General features: G+C 40.9%; 1 protein-coding gene across 3 annotated transcripts in view; it reads right to left on the bottom strand.

Moving 5' to 3' along the window:
* The window catches only part of ADCY7 (adenylate cyclase 7), a 59,125-nt gene extending 50,943 nt beyond the window's left edge, over window positions 1-8,182 (bottom strand). For all 3 annotated transcript variants that reach the window (XM_064160352.1, XM_064160351.1, XM_064160355.1), the window contains exon 1: window positions 8,053-8,182. The gene's annotated coding sequence lies outside the window, so the exon portion shown is untranslated. The remainder of the gene's footprint in view (window positions 1-8,052) is intronic.
* Between the last annotated feature and the right edge of the window lie 6,663 nt (window positions 8,183-14,845).

Below are 14,845 nucleotides of genomic sequence, written 5' to 3'. Positions count from 1 at the left end.
GCAGACATGTACATTCAGCTGGTGCCTTGCAGAGAAGGCATGATCCAGTGATAACACCACTGAATAACATATAAGAGGAGAACTTAGTAACTTGAACTGTGACACTGAAAAAAAGGACAGAGCTGTTCCCCACTCAAAGTCTGCATGCTTCACGTGCCTACTGCTAGGCCACTGCTCTGAGAGCAGAGTTCAAGACACAGCAACTGAAAAACACTTCTGGATAATTGAATCTCCAGTGCAGTAGGTAGCTGCCTGTAAAAGTGCTTTTAGAACACCAGACTTCCTGAAGACATATGCTGCCTTCCCCCTTTTGATGGCTCCAGAGCCCCCATCTCAACACTATCACCACCTTGGCCTGACTCTGGATCAGGGTAAGTTTTTCCCAGGTGTTCTCTGCCAGCAACCTAAAAGTATTCATTTCTGTGAGGACAGTGCCACAGTTCAAGAACTAATTCCTCCTCCCCCTCATTTCACTTTCCCTTCCCTGTGCCCCTCTAGTGAGAATGTTTTCTAGCACGTAAGAACTGCAACATTCCAGCTAAACACTACGTTGCTGAGCATGCTGAATGCTTTGCTGAATACACTGCACTGCAGAAGCGCTGCCTAACTCCTTGCCTTTCTATAAACAAGAAAGCAAATTAGCCAATTCCCAACTTTTTGATTCCCAAATTTCCCATACTTTCTACATCAACATTGCCCAGACGAACTATCAAGTTTGGTTGCTTTGGCTTTTTTTGGCAAGGGCTTCTTAAAACATTGGTTATTGATGTGCAAATGCATAAGCCCAAAGAATGATGCCTGAGATACTGACACATAAAAGGTAACAAAAAGACATCAAAAAAGATAACGAGAAAGAAGTACAGTATCTTTTACATTCTGTAGCCTCCAGAAATGACATGTTTGGTTTTTTTTATTTATACATATACATGTGTGTGTGTGTGTATACACATATATATCCACCTTTTTTTTTGGCAGAGTCAACACCAAAAAATGCCTATCACTGGTTAAAGATCTACATTGCAATGCAGTTTGCAATAAGTATGCCAGAATGTATTTTTAAATACAACAGCCTAAATAAATGTAGGACAAAAATTAATTCAACATGTAAAACAAGTGTTTAATGCTGCTTGGATAAACCAGTTTAGCTACAACTACATCCAAATCTCCTGTGAAAACATGCTTGTTGTGTTACAGAACACGCAGTCAACAGAAGGAAAGAAAAACTTTTAATTCTTGCCTAAATCTGTCCAGAATCTTGAAAACAGAATTTCTTCATTTATTCTACCAACATACTATTCATGAATTGCAGTATAATCTCATTTATCTGGCAACATTGTTAATTTTATCGGTCAGCACTTGAGCAGAAGCAATTAACACCCACAGGCTGCTCTGCTTGCACTGACAACCTGTGTCACTAAATCGTGTTCTACTAAATCCCATTCTACAACTCTGCAAGTGAGCTCTGAACATGTAAGTAATCAACATGTCAGCTTGCTGAAAATAAACCTCCTGTGTGGAATTTTGCCTATTGTAACACCGTAAGAACTGCATCAAATCAATCTGACAAAGTAACTATGTTGGGGATTTTTACCATTTATTTGAAAGTCAAACATGGTGTCTATACTCTCACCAACTTCTCACTTTCACAGAGCAACTCCCAGCTTTGGCTACTTTCCAACAGCTCCGAATTTTGTATTATTATGTTATGTGTAGTAACGTGGCACTTTCTCAAGCAAAGCACAATAGATGCCAACACAACTGTCACTAGAGCTCTGCAATGCATCATCTGCCTTATTTTAAAAGTGGAGCTCCCTGACCAAAAAGGCAGTGGAGGGGCTTGTAACTGTTACTGCATTACAATTCACAGACTAAAACCAAATAATAAAACCAGCTGAATCCAGAAGAGGATAAACCTCAGGAACTTGCAAGAAAACTAGAGGTGATTTTTAAGTACTACAGGGAAATATTTTCATGCTCGTTTTCTGCTGTACAAGTTAAGCAGAGGAGTAGAGCTCATAGGAGGGCTAACAATTCAACTAGCAATACCTCAAATCAAAACACAGCCCAGGTCACTTTTCTAGCACATCTGCAGAAGTATAACCTATAAAGCGCTGCAATGTTGAAGAGGAGGAACTTGTCCTCGCCTGTCTCTCCAGAAGTTCAACAGTAGGTTCTTGCCACTTCCTCTAGCCTGGTTGTTCTGTTCTTACAGAGGAAAAATAATAATAATAATTTTTTAAAAAAGACTTCTTTATAAAATGCTTGTCCTATTTAAAAAAAAAGCTTTTTGCACATTCAGTTCCATGAATCAGCTCACCAGCACATCACATGAGTTCCACTGCTGACCTCAGGGAAGGAAACTAGGAGCACTGCCTGCTTCCAGAGACAGCTGCTTGTTGAGCCAGCTGAGCTGCACCACAAAAATCATACCCTTCATGGCATTTAGTCCTGCATTTATAAATCATATAAGAATATTTCTGAGGAAAAAAAAAGATTTTACATAGCCATCAATAGTAATTTTTATATAACAGGTGAGCAAAAAGGACCTTAAAGTTCCTAGGGTATTCCCAAAAGAAGAGTACACACACAGGCCTTTACCAAAAGAATTACCATTAATGAACTACACAGATACTTTACAACAGAGCAAAATCAAGCCCTAGAACCTCAGTAAGTTCACAAGACTGAAATGCAACGGGCAGATTATGTCAACGACAGAGGGAGAAATAAGATTTTGGGGGTCAAAATCCCACTTCCAGAAGTTTCACATTGGACAAAAGACCTTCTGGGCCCATCTCATAGCCAGCCAGGATCCACCAGAGCCCAACTGTATGGCTGGATGAACAGTCAGGCCAGTGGGGCGTATTTACTCCCAGCTGCTTGGTGCTGACCAGGGTGAGTGTGGACAAGACACAGGATACAGCAGCTGAGGATCACAGCTCTGGCCTACAAGTTTGGTTTCTCTCACTGCAAGCAGAGCCGAGGCTGCCCCTCTGACCCAATATGAGGCAAAAGGCTCACTCACGCTGCAAGGCCTACCTTCACTTCTGATGGCACATTGAAATAAATCAGGCCAATAGCCTACAAGTTATAAACTCACAGTAGGATTCTTTGCCTCCATTTTTCTCATGTCTTCTCACAGGCCTACACACACTAGTATATGTACTATGCACGCAATAAGCAGGACAAGCTTGCACAATTAAACTATCAGAGTTGATTCACTGACTTTATCCAGTTTAAAAAACTTTAAAAGCATGTTTAGCTCCAAACTCAGTTCCTGATTAAAATGTACTAGTAATGACTAGACAGATTTGTCACTTCATTTATTCTAATGTGTGTACCTCACAAACACATACACATTTGTTTCTGTGGCATTGAAACAATAGCCACCTTCACAGCAGCAGCTGAAACCACCAGCAAAGAGTAGATCATCAGGCAAAAACTGTCAGAAGTGAGAAAATTTGATACCCATACCACAGCTTCTTCTCAAATGAGGAAATTAAAACTGAAATTCAGTTCTGCCGCTGGGACAGTCCCACATAAGCTCAGTAGCAGTAACTGAGAAAACGGCACAGACACACAAAAAAGCCCCAGTGCAAAGCTCATTCCCTCTCAACTTGACTAAGTCTTCCCACACACACACCTCCAGCCTAAGTTTCAGCAAGCAGGCCTTGCCTGAAATACCGTAACAGATGGGCTCAGGCTGATATGCTCTAGGTGCTAAGTATACCTGGCATTTAAATGATCAGTGTTTTATTGCCTATTTCCATTAATTTCAGCTGACTTTGAATAAACCTCAAGTGAGCACAGTCTGCTTGAATCCACCTTCACTGGCTCCTTCCCAACCACACATTACCCAGCCCTTCCATGCGCTTTGTCATTCTATTGGCACCCTTGCCTTCTCACCATTTTGGTTACTTGGATGAAAAAGCAGTATCTGAGTAAGAATTAGTCACTGTGAGGTGGTTTGATCATCAGTTTGTTGTTTAAAAGAATGAATGTGTTCTATTTTTATATAAGCTGATTGGACATCAAGTGAATAAAAACTAAACCCCAAGCTCTTTATCTACAAATGAAGAGCATCTTACTGAAATATTTGACTCACTGAAATGCTAATCATTATTAGCCACAACAAAATTTCACAGAATGAAAAATAACAAGTTAAAACCCAAGTTATACGGTCTCATGTAAACTAATCCTACATTTACCTTCTTACAAAACACTTGCTACCTTTCTTGAAAGAAAGCACGAACTCTTAAGAACCTACAGCTCAAAGCCCTTTTAAAACATTTTCATATTTATATTGCAAGAGTATGCTTACGACTTTACCACCAGCCATTTACAAGGCAGCATTATAAAACCAAGAACGTGTTGCTATACTTGCTGAGCATCTCGAAAAAAAAACACATTCCTTTTGTTGAGGGCTGAATGCCAACTCACCCATCACATGGTAGTTGTTTCTGCATCACACGGAGCAGAAGATGGTACAAAGCCCTATCACTGTTCTTAAACTGCGATACAGGACACAGGAGAGTGAATCTGAAAATTACCTCATTCAGCTATCCTTACCAGAAGGTCTTGCAAGCTCCCTGAGCAGAGCAAGCATACATACATACTATAGCAAACACAGACATACCCACAGCACTGGGGCATTTTGGGGAGAAGCTGCCAGAAAGAGCCAGCTGCATTCAAAGGAACTCATCACCTTTCTCTGACTTACAGCATTAGTTGCAGCCTTGGTAACCTTTGTTATTTCTGTTTTTAATGAGAATGCATTTATTGGCTTAGTTTTATGCCCAGAAATGCAAGGTACACACACCCTGTTTGTTGCTACTTTTAATGCTGAAATGAAGATTACAGAACAACTGTTAAAGAGAGAAAGTCCAAAATACATGTTTCAGCAAAGAGAAGACACCAACTATTCACGAATATATACCATAACTAAGGAAGAAGTTGCACTTCCTTATTTTAATACAAGCTGATCTAACTGCGCCATGGTTACAAACTATTTCACACTGTAACATCCTGTCAGACTAGCAAATAATCATCTTGAAACTTTGCAGATGCTGGTTTAATAGAGTATATCCCTATTCGTTCAGTCTTTGAAACAACCAGTTAGCTTCTCAAACACTTTATTAGAGACTGCATTTAAACATGCAAATACCAACTGAGATCTAATTAGAGAAGAGTGATCTCTGGCTCAGCCAGATGACAGTTTTCATCTGAAAAACCTTTTTTGGTTTAAGTAGTCTATAACTCTACTTTATGTCCAAATTTTTGGAACTGCTTGTGTGTGCAGATACCTCTCTCACAGAACATCAAATCCAGCCCAAAGGAACAGAAGAAACAAGTGGTTACAGACAGGAGCCAACACATGTTCACTGCTGGCGAACATAGATCCTCACACCTCAATATGGCAAAGCAGCCCTGAAGCAGACTGTTCTTTGTAACCTACAGGGTAACACCAATTCCACTGACTACATACTCCTACATACCTCAATTCCTAGATTGATTTCTTATGATAATAAAACAATCTTTGATTACACTACAAATATTTCTGTGGAGAAAAAGTCCCAAATGATACTTCCAAAACAAACTTTACTAGGCATCTGCAGGGCTTTTGACTATTACATTTTCTTAATGTAAAACACCAAACAAATCCAGGATCCTCTTCGAGAAGGAAAATGAAGCTTCTACCCAAACCACAAGACTGGGGGAGCAAAAGTTGGGTCAAGTATTTCAGCCTATGCTTTACAGTCTTCATAATAAATTAGAATTAATCATTTTAATAAACTCTGTAATGTTAAATCCAAGTCAAAGATGTAATCTGACAATAAATCTAAGAATTAAAGCTAGATTTTTTAATTTAAATTCTATGGGCAATACTATCTCATTTTTCAGTTGAAGACAAACTGGCATAAACACCAACACTCTCATCTACAGAAGACAACGATCATCTGTCTCTAGGCTAACACCTAAACTAATCAGCTCTCATCCAGGACCTGCTCTTTCACTTACCACAAACCATGAGAACACAAATATCCACATACGTCAGGGAATGGAGTATCTTCCTTGTTTATTCTTAATGGTGTTGACATTAGCTTCATTATGAAAAAAAAATTAAGAAGTTTAATGGCTGCTTTACAATCCCCAATGACCCTAATTGCTAATAGTAATGGCTTCTGGAGCTTAAATAACATGCTGTAACAGCCATTAGAAATCAGTATTGGCTTACTGTTTTCAGAGCGGTTTTCCACATGCTCCTCACTTCATATTCTACATTTCTGGACAAGGGAAACTATCAAATATGTCAGTGTCCCTGGCAAACACTGGTTTTAATGTCAACCACTGCACTGAGGGTTTTTCTTCCATTAGCTCTGTATAAACAAACCATGAGAATACTGTATGACATCTTAGCATAGACCTTCAATACATTCTTCTTACACCTATAGGAGTTTACATATAAAAACTTAACAGAGAAGGAATTGTACGTTTGAAAGGTCAGGATACTTTAAAAAAAAAGGAACAAAAACTCCCCAACATACACACAACCACACCACCACGCTCCTTATTTATTTCTGACCTAGACACAATCATTAAAACCTCATACAAATTTTCCCTTTCTCTCCTAGAATCTTACTTAAAATATTGTTTTTTTAAATCCCCGACTACAATATTATTCTTATTTATGCTTAAAATATACAGTAGCTGTAGAATTTCTTTGTGATGCTTTCCCTTTCCACACAAAGTCAACCAGTTAATATCACCTTTTTTATTTTTTTAATGGAAAGTTCCCTTTAAGGTTCCTAGTTCCTTTTTTTTTTTAAAAAAAAAAACAAACTAAATCCAACAAACCTAAAAAAAATCAAAATTAAAGAGAAAAGAAACAAGCAAAAGCAAATTAAAAAGCAAAACCGAAAAATTCCAACCCAAACACCAGCCTTGCATCATGAATCTTAGCATAAAGTTGTAAGGTAACTAATGCAGGTTCAGTTACATCCTATTTATCATTTGAAGAAATTTGTGTCCAGCACCAAGCACTTTATTTCCCATAATAAAACATAAACATCTCAGAATCCAACCCACAGTTTTTGAGATACATTTGCAGGGCTTCCCTCACTTTCTATTTGCACAGCACTTACCAAGAGCATGGTCTTGGGCCAAAATCAAGCGCATCAAGCACAATGCAGTACAAATGAAACAAAACATCTGACAGGAGAAAAACCAGACTTCTGTGCCGAACTGACTTCAAACTTTGCATGTCTAAAATGTTTTCAACGGTGTCTTTGCCAACCTTCAGCACTTCTGCTAACCACATCCTTCATATCCTTACCGGTCACAAAAGAAGTCTCAAGTTCAACAGACTTTAGCATGATTCTGGGTCGTTTGTGACAATATACCCCTGCTATATAATATAATTTATCTGCCACCGGCAAACAGAAGCTCCTAACGATAATGACCAAATGCTGCACTCTATGTAGTAAAGTGTTTTAACCCCTTTATTAACGCAGAGAGCCCTCTGGTTGCAGAAAAGCCATGACATGTCCCACCGAGATTAAAAATGATTTAACAGCAAAGGAAAAAAAAGACACAAAACAGCCTTCTACAGATATTTCAACTTTCCCCTGTATACTTAAGCACCTCTTTCAGCAACTTAACGCCCTATAGTGCTACAAAAGCACAAGGAAAGAAGCACCCCAACCCCTCCATCAGAGAAGAGTCAGCTTTTGGCTTTTAGAACACGCTACTAGCAGTGCCTAACTTCCCCATTCATCCGGCGTGCAGAACACACGTAAAACACCGGGCGTCGCAGCTTACCGAACCTGCCTTTTCTAAGGAAAACAAAAAGTCTTGGAGGAAGGTTTGTGGCCCTAAAAATCTATGTCGCCGCTACACAAGACATCTATCGAGTCTCCGACACTTCTTGTGCTCTGCGGAGTGAAGCCGCGAGAGCCCGCGGGTGTCCGCAGCATTCCCGCGGCCCCACTCGCCAAAGCAGGCTACCACCCCCTGGGTCCCGACGCTCCCGGAGTAGCTCCGGTGGGGGTCTCTCACCTGAGGCCGGCGGAAGAGCAGCAGGCAGCGGCAGGGCAGCGCTGGAGGCAGGCGCTCCTCCTCCTTCCCTGCCGCCCGAGGTGCCTCTGGGGCCGGCGGAGCCGCCCCGCGCGGTGAGGGCGGGAAGCGCGCGGCAGAGCCCCTCCTGCCCTCTGGCGGGTGCCGGGGCGGCCGCGGGCCCCTCAGAGGCGACGGGGAGGGAAACGGTGTCCTCACCGGGCACCGCACCGGCAGGACCGCTTCAGCCTAGGCTTTACCACCCCCAGCACGAGGGGGAGAACTTCGACTATGTTCCGCCGTAAGGTGGAGGGCCTCCGGCTAGGGTCTGCATTACCACCGTCCCCTTGGAGGGCTTTGCGTTTATCCCTGGCTACCCGGCCGGTTTACAATAGGCGCCTGTATCCATACTGTGGAGGTGTGGAAGCACACTCCTGCCCGAGATCCTAAACATTACAAAGGCTTAGAGTCGACTTTTTAAAGCTATCTGGGCGCTTTTGGCAGGGCTCCAAACTTGGCCTGCAGCCCCACCGCACCCAGAGACCTGACCCTCACAGCATTCATCCCACGGCACCAGTTTCCCAGGGTATCACGCCCTGAACATCTGGCCACTAGTTCAAGTCAAGCCTGGTTCTACCATGCGTGAACCTAGCACAAAGCTCACTGAAGGAAACAGAAAGAAACGCTGATTTCTGTGAACTAAGCTTATATGGGGAGGTGGTAGTCACAGGCGGCTGCAGGCAGCCCCATGGCAGGCAGGCGTCTGCCCAGCTACCTACAGCTACAACCCCAAGTTAGTCATCCATGGCAGCACCATCACTGCGACAATACATTAGTAACTAAGTACAACCGCTTTTATTTGTGTACTGCTACCCAGCTGATAGTTTCTACACTCTGAAACCTGAGCTATATGCTCAAATTGACCCTCTGGGAAGGAGCAGCAGCTCAGCACACACACCACAAGCACATTTCACTTGGCTCTCTAAGCTCCTATTTAAATACTGGTGGGCAAACAGGAACTGTTGTATTTTCTGAGACTTCCCAGCCATTAGGATGCTTTTGGGCTGTTAGGACTGGGGAATTTAAATCCAGTTTCAGCAGAAAGAAGCACGAGTTACATACCTGAGGCACAGTGCTGGGCAGCAAGTGAGCTGGACTTTACTCCTCTGTTCCCAGTCCTGCAACACTTTTATGTGCAGTGTTGAGCAAGTTACATAACATCGTCTAGGTCTTCCCATTCCTGTTTCAGACATCACGTATCTGAGAAGCACCAGGAAATTACTGCAGCACTCAGGTGGATATTCAGACCACTTCTTAGGGGAGAGGAGAGAAAGAATCTTCCAAGGGAATGATTGTTAAAAAAGACATTCTTGTCTTCATGGGAAGTTAGATTAGATAATGTTTTAAAACTACAGCAAATGGAAAATACATTGTTTTGCTGAGCTCATAAATTGAGTACTTTGAGAATAGATGGACTCCATTGATCACTTCATCAAAATTTTGTGGATCTTCTGACTACACAAGATTGGTCAACATCATTTCTGTATGCCCACAAGACCTAAAATCCCTGCATGATTCAGTACAACCAACACTGCACTTTGTTTTTTTTGAAGGCAGCAGTTCCAAAACACTCTAAGTGCTGCATGGACACTCTTGAGCAGATTAATAGTAATTACTATAATGTATTTTTAGCAAAAAAAGTGTAAAAAGGGAAAAAAGGCAAAACATGGAGAGTAATAGCCAGTTAATTGGCTGCTGCATACGCTATGCACAGAGTTCCCCATTTCTTTTTCTGATGATCTTTTCTCCCTTGAGTGTGATGCAGAGGACATAAAGGCAGGGCCGATTTTCAGAACGCAGATGCTACCACCCCTTACTGGAGAGCACCTGACATTGCTGGGAGCCCTGCTCAATGAGACTGCCCAAGTGTAAGGTTCTGTCCCTGGAGAAAAAAAGTGATAGCACCTAACCTACCGTTTTAAAGCTTCGTCCTTTTTGCATCCATAGACTGCAGCCTCAGTAAGTTTGCAGATGACACCAGTGTTGATCTGCTGAAAGGTAGGAAGGCTCCGCAGAGGGATCTGGAAGGGTTGGAGGAGTGGCAGAGGTCAACTGTATGAGGTTTACCAAGGCCAGATGCTGGGTCCTGCATGTGGGTACCCCAGCTCTCACAGCCTTTTCCCGCCTGGGAGGTGCTCCAGCAGTTTGATGTCCTTCAGATAGTGGGGGCACCAGAACTGGACGCAATACTCCAGGTGGGGTCTCACAAGAGCAGAGATAGCTGCCTCTGTTGATATTGTGAGTGTAGCCTTTATTCCAAGGTTCAGCTGAAATGCTGTGTAAATCAGAATACAAGTCCCTTAGGCTTTATTTGCTTCTGTGAAAGTGTCCTTTAGAAAGAGGCAAGCATTCTTACTTTCAAGCATGTGCTTAGAAAAACGCCCAGTAGCTCTGCAATGATGTGTACATACTGAATATATAGAACAAGTGTTAAACACACACATTAATCTTTCTGAAGATTGAATGAGGTAACTGTAATCTAGCATAAATAATTTTCAATCTATAGCTAAAATAGCATGCAACACATTTGCTGGGCAAAATCTAATGACATGAAATTCAAACTCTTTTTCAATTTTCCATGTAAATTATCTGTAGATAGTGTTTAAACCAAATCTACTTGTCATTTACAAACTAAGCTAGAGAGCTTTACAGAAGTATGATTCAGATGTGTACTTCCCTGTGAACTGCCATAGTAGCCAGTGCCATGAATCATCATGGAATAATGTTTAAAAGAATCGGAAACAGAAAAACACAGTAATCTTCATGTATAATTCTCATCTGTGGGGTTACATGTGCCTCTCAGCAAGTCACTCTGGGCTGAAGCTGCATGCAGGATACACATGGCTGTACTACTCATAGTAGAAGAGATGACAGCATTTGGTGCAAGCAAGTTACTTCAAAATTATTTTACCTGCAAAACATTTCAACATTCTGATTTTCACTGGCTCCTGTAGATGAGTCAGCTAAGACTCAAAGACTGCTTACTGACCATAAAAGTGACACATGCAAAACAGAAATATAGTTACAACCTCAGAAAACATTCTTTTAAACGGTTGGGAACAATTTGAAAATTAATACAGACTATTTGAGATTAGACATAATACAATCTCAAGTAGCATAAGAGGTTAAGCTGACTTTTGAATGCATTCACTTCTTCAAAACATTCCTTTGACTCCCTGCAATAGCACAGCAGACAGCATTTCTTAGAGCAGGCTTTCCTATGCTGCCTTTTTGCAGTTCCTCAAACATTCAAAGAGAGTGACCAGGACAATCTTAACTTCTGCTTTTCTTCATGGATTTCATTGCTCTGATTCAGAAATCCAGGAGTAAAATACTGTTTTTAATGAATGCTACAGTAGGAAATATTTACTAGTACAGTGGTTTTGTTTTGGATGACATTTAGCATCTCTTTACCGGTATGCCTCGACACATGCTACTCTATTTGGCCATTGATCAATTTAGAAAATGAGACAAGTAAATTGAGTAAATTACTTGCTATTTATTGTAAATGTCTAAGTTCAGAGATATCTAGTAATAGAACAATCTCAAAAATCTAGGCACTGAATGCTTAGGAAAGATGCAAAGAGAAAGTATTTTAAGCTGCTACATTGCTACCACCCTCATTTACAGGACAATACTCCAATCAATTGCTGAAGACCGTTAAGGTTACACTGTTAAATGCAGCAGTATCTCACTGCATCAGGCAAGCTGAAGACACAGAAGAGCTTCGCTCTCTTACAGTGAAGCCTGCATTTCGAAGTCCTTGCATGAATTGAACAAGCTTTTGGGAATCATTTGTGGCTGTTCTGCAAATAAAGCAATAAATGCCATACGTTCTTTAGGGAAAAGAAAATCTGCTCAGGTCTCTTGCCCTATTTGTTATTTCTTTTAAAGCTGTCCAAGAATCTAACTGACTTGGAATGACGATCGTATTTTTTTGCATCCCAGATTTTGTGAAAGCCAGTGGGACTTAATCCTATAACCGTAACTTCTCCAAGAAAACTTCAAGCTCAATGCAAACTCACAGCATTGTGAAATCACAGAATAAACTAGGGAAAGGACCCAGAACCCAGGAAAGTATGTGACTGAGGAGCTAATAAAGCTGTTTTCTACAAGAACTGAAGGATTCAAGAATTCAAGTCTCACTGTCTGCTGCTCTGGAGCCTGGGCTAAAAGTCAGAAAAGAGATTTCCATCTCCTCTCCTGCTTGTGTTCAAAGTTCTTTCTCCAGAGCAAGAACATGCATTGTTCCTTTAAAAATCAGCACATTGCCAGTTGCTTGAGCCTCTTACCTTTACCTTGAGCTGTGATTTGGCCTGCACTAAGATCAGACTTGGTTTAAAATCTTTCTGCCTACTGAAGCTGACCTGTATTAAAATGGAACATTTTCTTCTAGAAACTGAATAACCCTCAACAGTGCTGAGTAGCAGATCTGGTCTGTGCCTTCCCAGAAAATTGTTAGATGGTCCTACTGAGGGGAACACTTTCTGTTTTGTTAATTGGCAAGTTACGCAAGAGAAGAAAAGAAATGAAAGGAAGGCCACTTCTTGTTACGATACCATGGCGCCGTGCATGGCATTTGTAACAAAGTGGAAGATGTTATTGATTTAAAGAAGACAGAAAAGAACAGACTGTTTTATTTTCACAGTGAATGATGAAGCTATTTAGCTAACTGTTTTCAATTTGCACTTCCAGTATGTTTGTGTTAGTAGCCATGAGAGTGTATTGGGAAGAAAAGAATACTCTGGAAAAATCAGTAAGGAACAAATGGGCCATGTATGTTACTGGGGTAAAATGCTTTTATATAAATCAGAATACAATTCTAGAACATAAAAGTTCTTGGAGAATCCACCAGGAAACATGAGTTTGTCTAAAAAAAAAAAAATCTGCTACAAAGTCATTTCAAAAGTGTTTGCACAAACATCAGCTGGTTAAAACAACAGCCCTGTTACACTGAAGCCAATGGAGTAAAAATGATTTATTTTACCTGAGAATCCAGCCTTTTATATTAACTTACTGAGCTTAAGGAAGTAGCTGGCTTCTTGCAGATTAGTTTGTTTAGATTGCAATGGTGACTTTGAAAGACACAATGCAGAGCACGAACACAGCCCTTCCTTTTATTTTCCTTTATGCTGAGAAACTGACTATGTTTTCCTCCAAGTAGTTGGTACTTCCAAACAAACCAATGTAGCTGTTCCAGAGCTGAGAGTGACCAAGATGGTAAATGCCTTAGTTCCTTAGTTTCTTACTATCCTGAAATCAACAGAATTCTGCTGCAGCTCACAAGACCAATATCATAAACTATCTTGGCACCATCAGATATCATGATGCTATTAAATATGGTGCAAGGAGGTTGTAAGAGCCTGTTTTGTCTCAGCAGATCAAACAAAGGGCAACTGATTATTCTACTTTGTGATGGCAAATGTGGTCTAGTCCCTTGAACCCCATCCCTGTTAAAGTCTGCGGTATTAGACATTATTCTCCACTCACTAGGAGCTGAAGGGCCCCTAACACCACCTTCTCCTTCACCCACCCCCCTCCAGGAAGGCACAACATGGCCGTGGTTGCACTAATCAGCACAGTTTCTGACACTTAGGCTGTCTTTAATTGTGGTCTTTTACACAAACTTTGAAGACAAGTCACTAAGTATTAATGGGCAGTCTAGTACTGAGCTAGACATAGTTAAAATCACTCTACACATGTACATGCATTTGCTTTTGCCTAAAAAGAAGTTACAGATCTTTGAAGGTCTGCAATCAAGACACTAAAAAAAAATAGAGAAAAACAACCCAAACAATAAATCTGATCTCTCTGAAATCAGTAGGAAGACTCCCTTTACATTAAAAAGAACCAGAATTTCAGTGGTAACTCTTAGAGCAAGGCAAATGAGTAACATCAGTTTGCAACAGCAAAACTTTCTCTCCTTTGCAATAAAATCTAAGGCTCTTTATTGATATAGTGACATTAGAATTGTGTTTGAATTGCATCTTCACTGTTCCAGTCCAATGCACTGTTAAAGTGAAAGCAGCTAGGAAGTGATTAATTCCGGTGGTGTTATGATAAAACTTTTCTGTGGGTAGACCAGTGAACAGGGGACAAACTTAGCTGGCTTCTAACAGGACTCATCAAAAATGGATGCTTGCTCTTCTTTAACAGTGATCCATCCAACTTATAAAATGAAATCTTAACTTATGGCAGCAGCCAGCTGAGGATACATGACAGCTGTGACTTCCTGTGCAGGCCAGATGAGGCACAAAGGTAGGAAAAGTGTGTGTCAGTTGAGACACTGATGAGGACACAAGAATTAAAATAACTAACTTTCTAATACTGGCATCAGAAAAGCAAACATCAGTTCTTATTGATGTCCTTTTAATATTGCACCAGCTCATCACAATTGTTAGTTGTAGTTTTCCCTTACTAATCAGCACCAGAACATTCAGACTCTCCCAAATGTTCAAACACAGTAACCAGAATTGACAAAGTACTGTTTTTTGTGGACTGCTTTTTTATGTCTGTGGGTTGATAACTAGAGCAAAAAAGGACACAATACAGCAAGCATTGTTTCATAACTTGTCATTGTTTTCTCTTGCCTTTACTTCAAAACCACTTTTCTGAAATCACCACTCTAATCTAAAATATTACTCACTGGAAATAAGGTGCAATGTCATTTGAAGACTGGGGTGTTGCTTTGGGTTTTAAATCAGACCATCCATGCAGAGTAAAGTCACCAGGCCAG

The sequence above is a fragment of the Pogoniulus pusillus genome, chromosome 20 (genome assembly GCF_015220805.1).
Source record: "Pogoniulus pusillus isolate bPogPus1 chromosome 20, bPogPus1.pri, whole genome shotgun sequence".
Taxonomy (NCBI): domain Eukaryota; kingdom Metazoa; phylum Chordata; class Aves; order Piciformes; family Lybiidae; genus Pogoniulus; species Pogoniulus pusillus.
The sequence above is the reverse complement of the archived record's forward strand: the minus strand, read 5'-3'. Positions and strand labels throughout refer to the sequence as shown.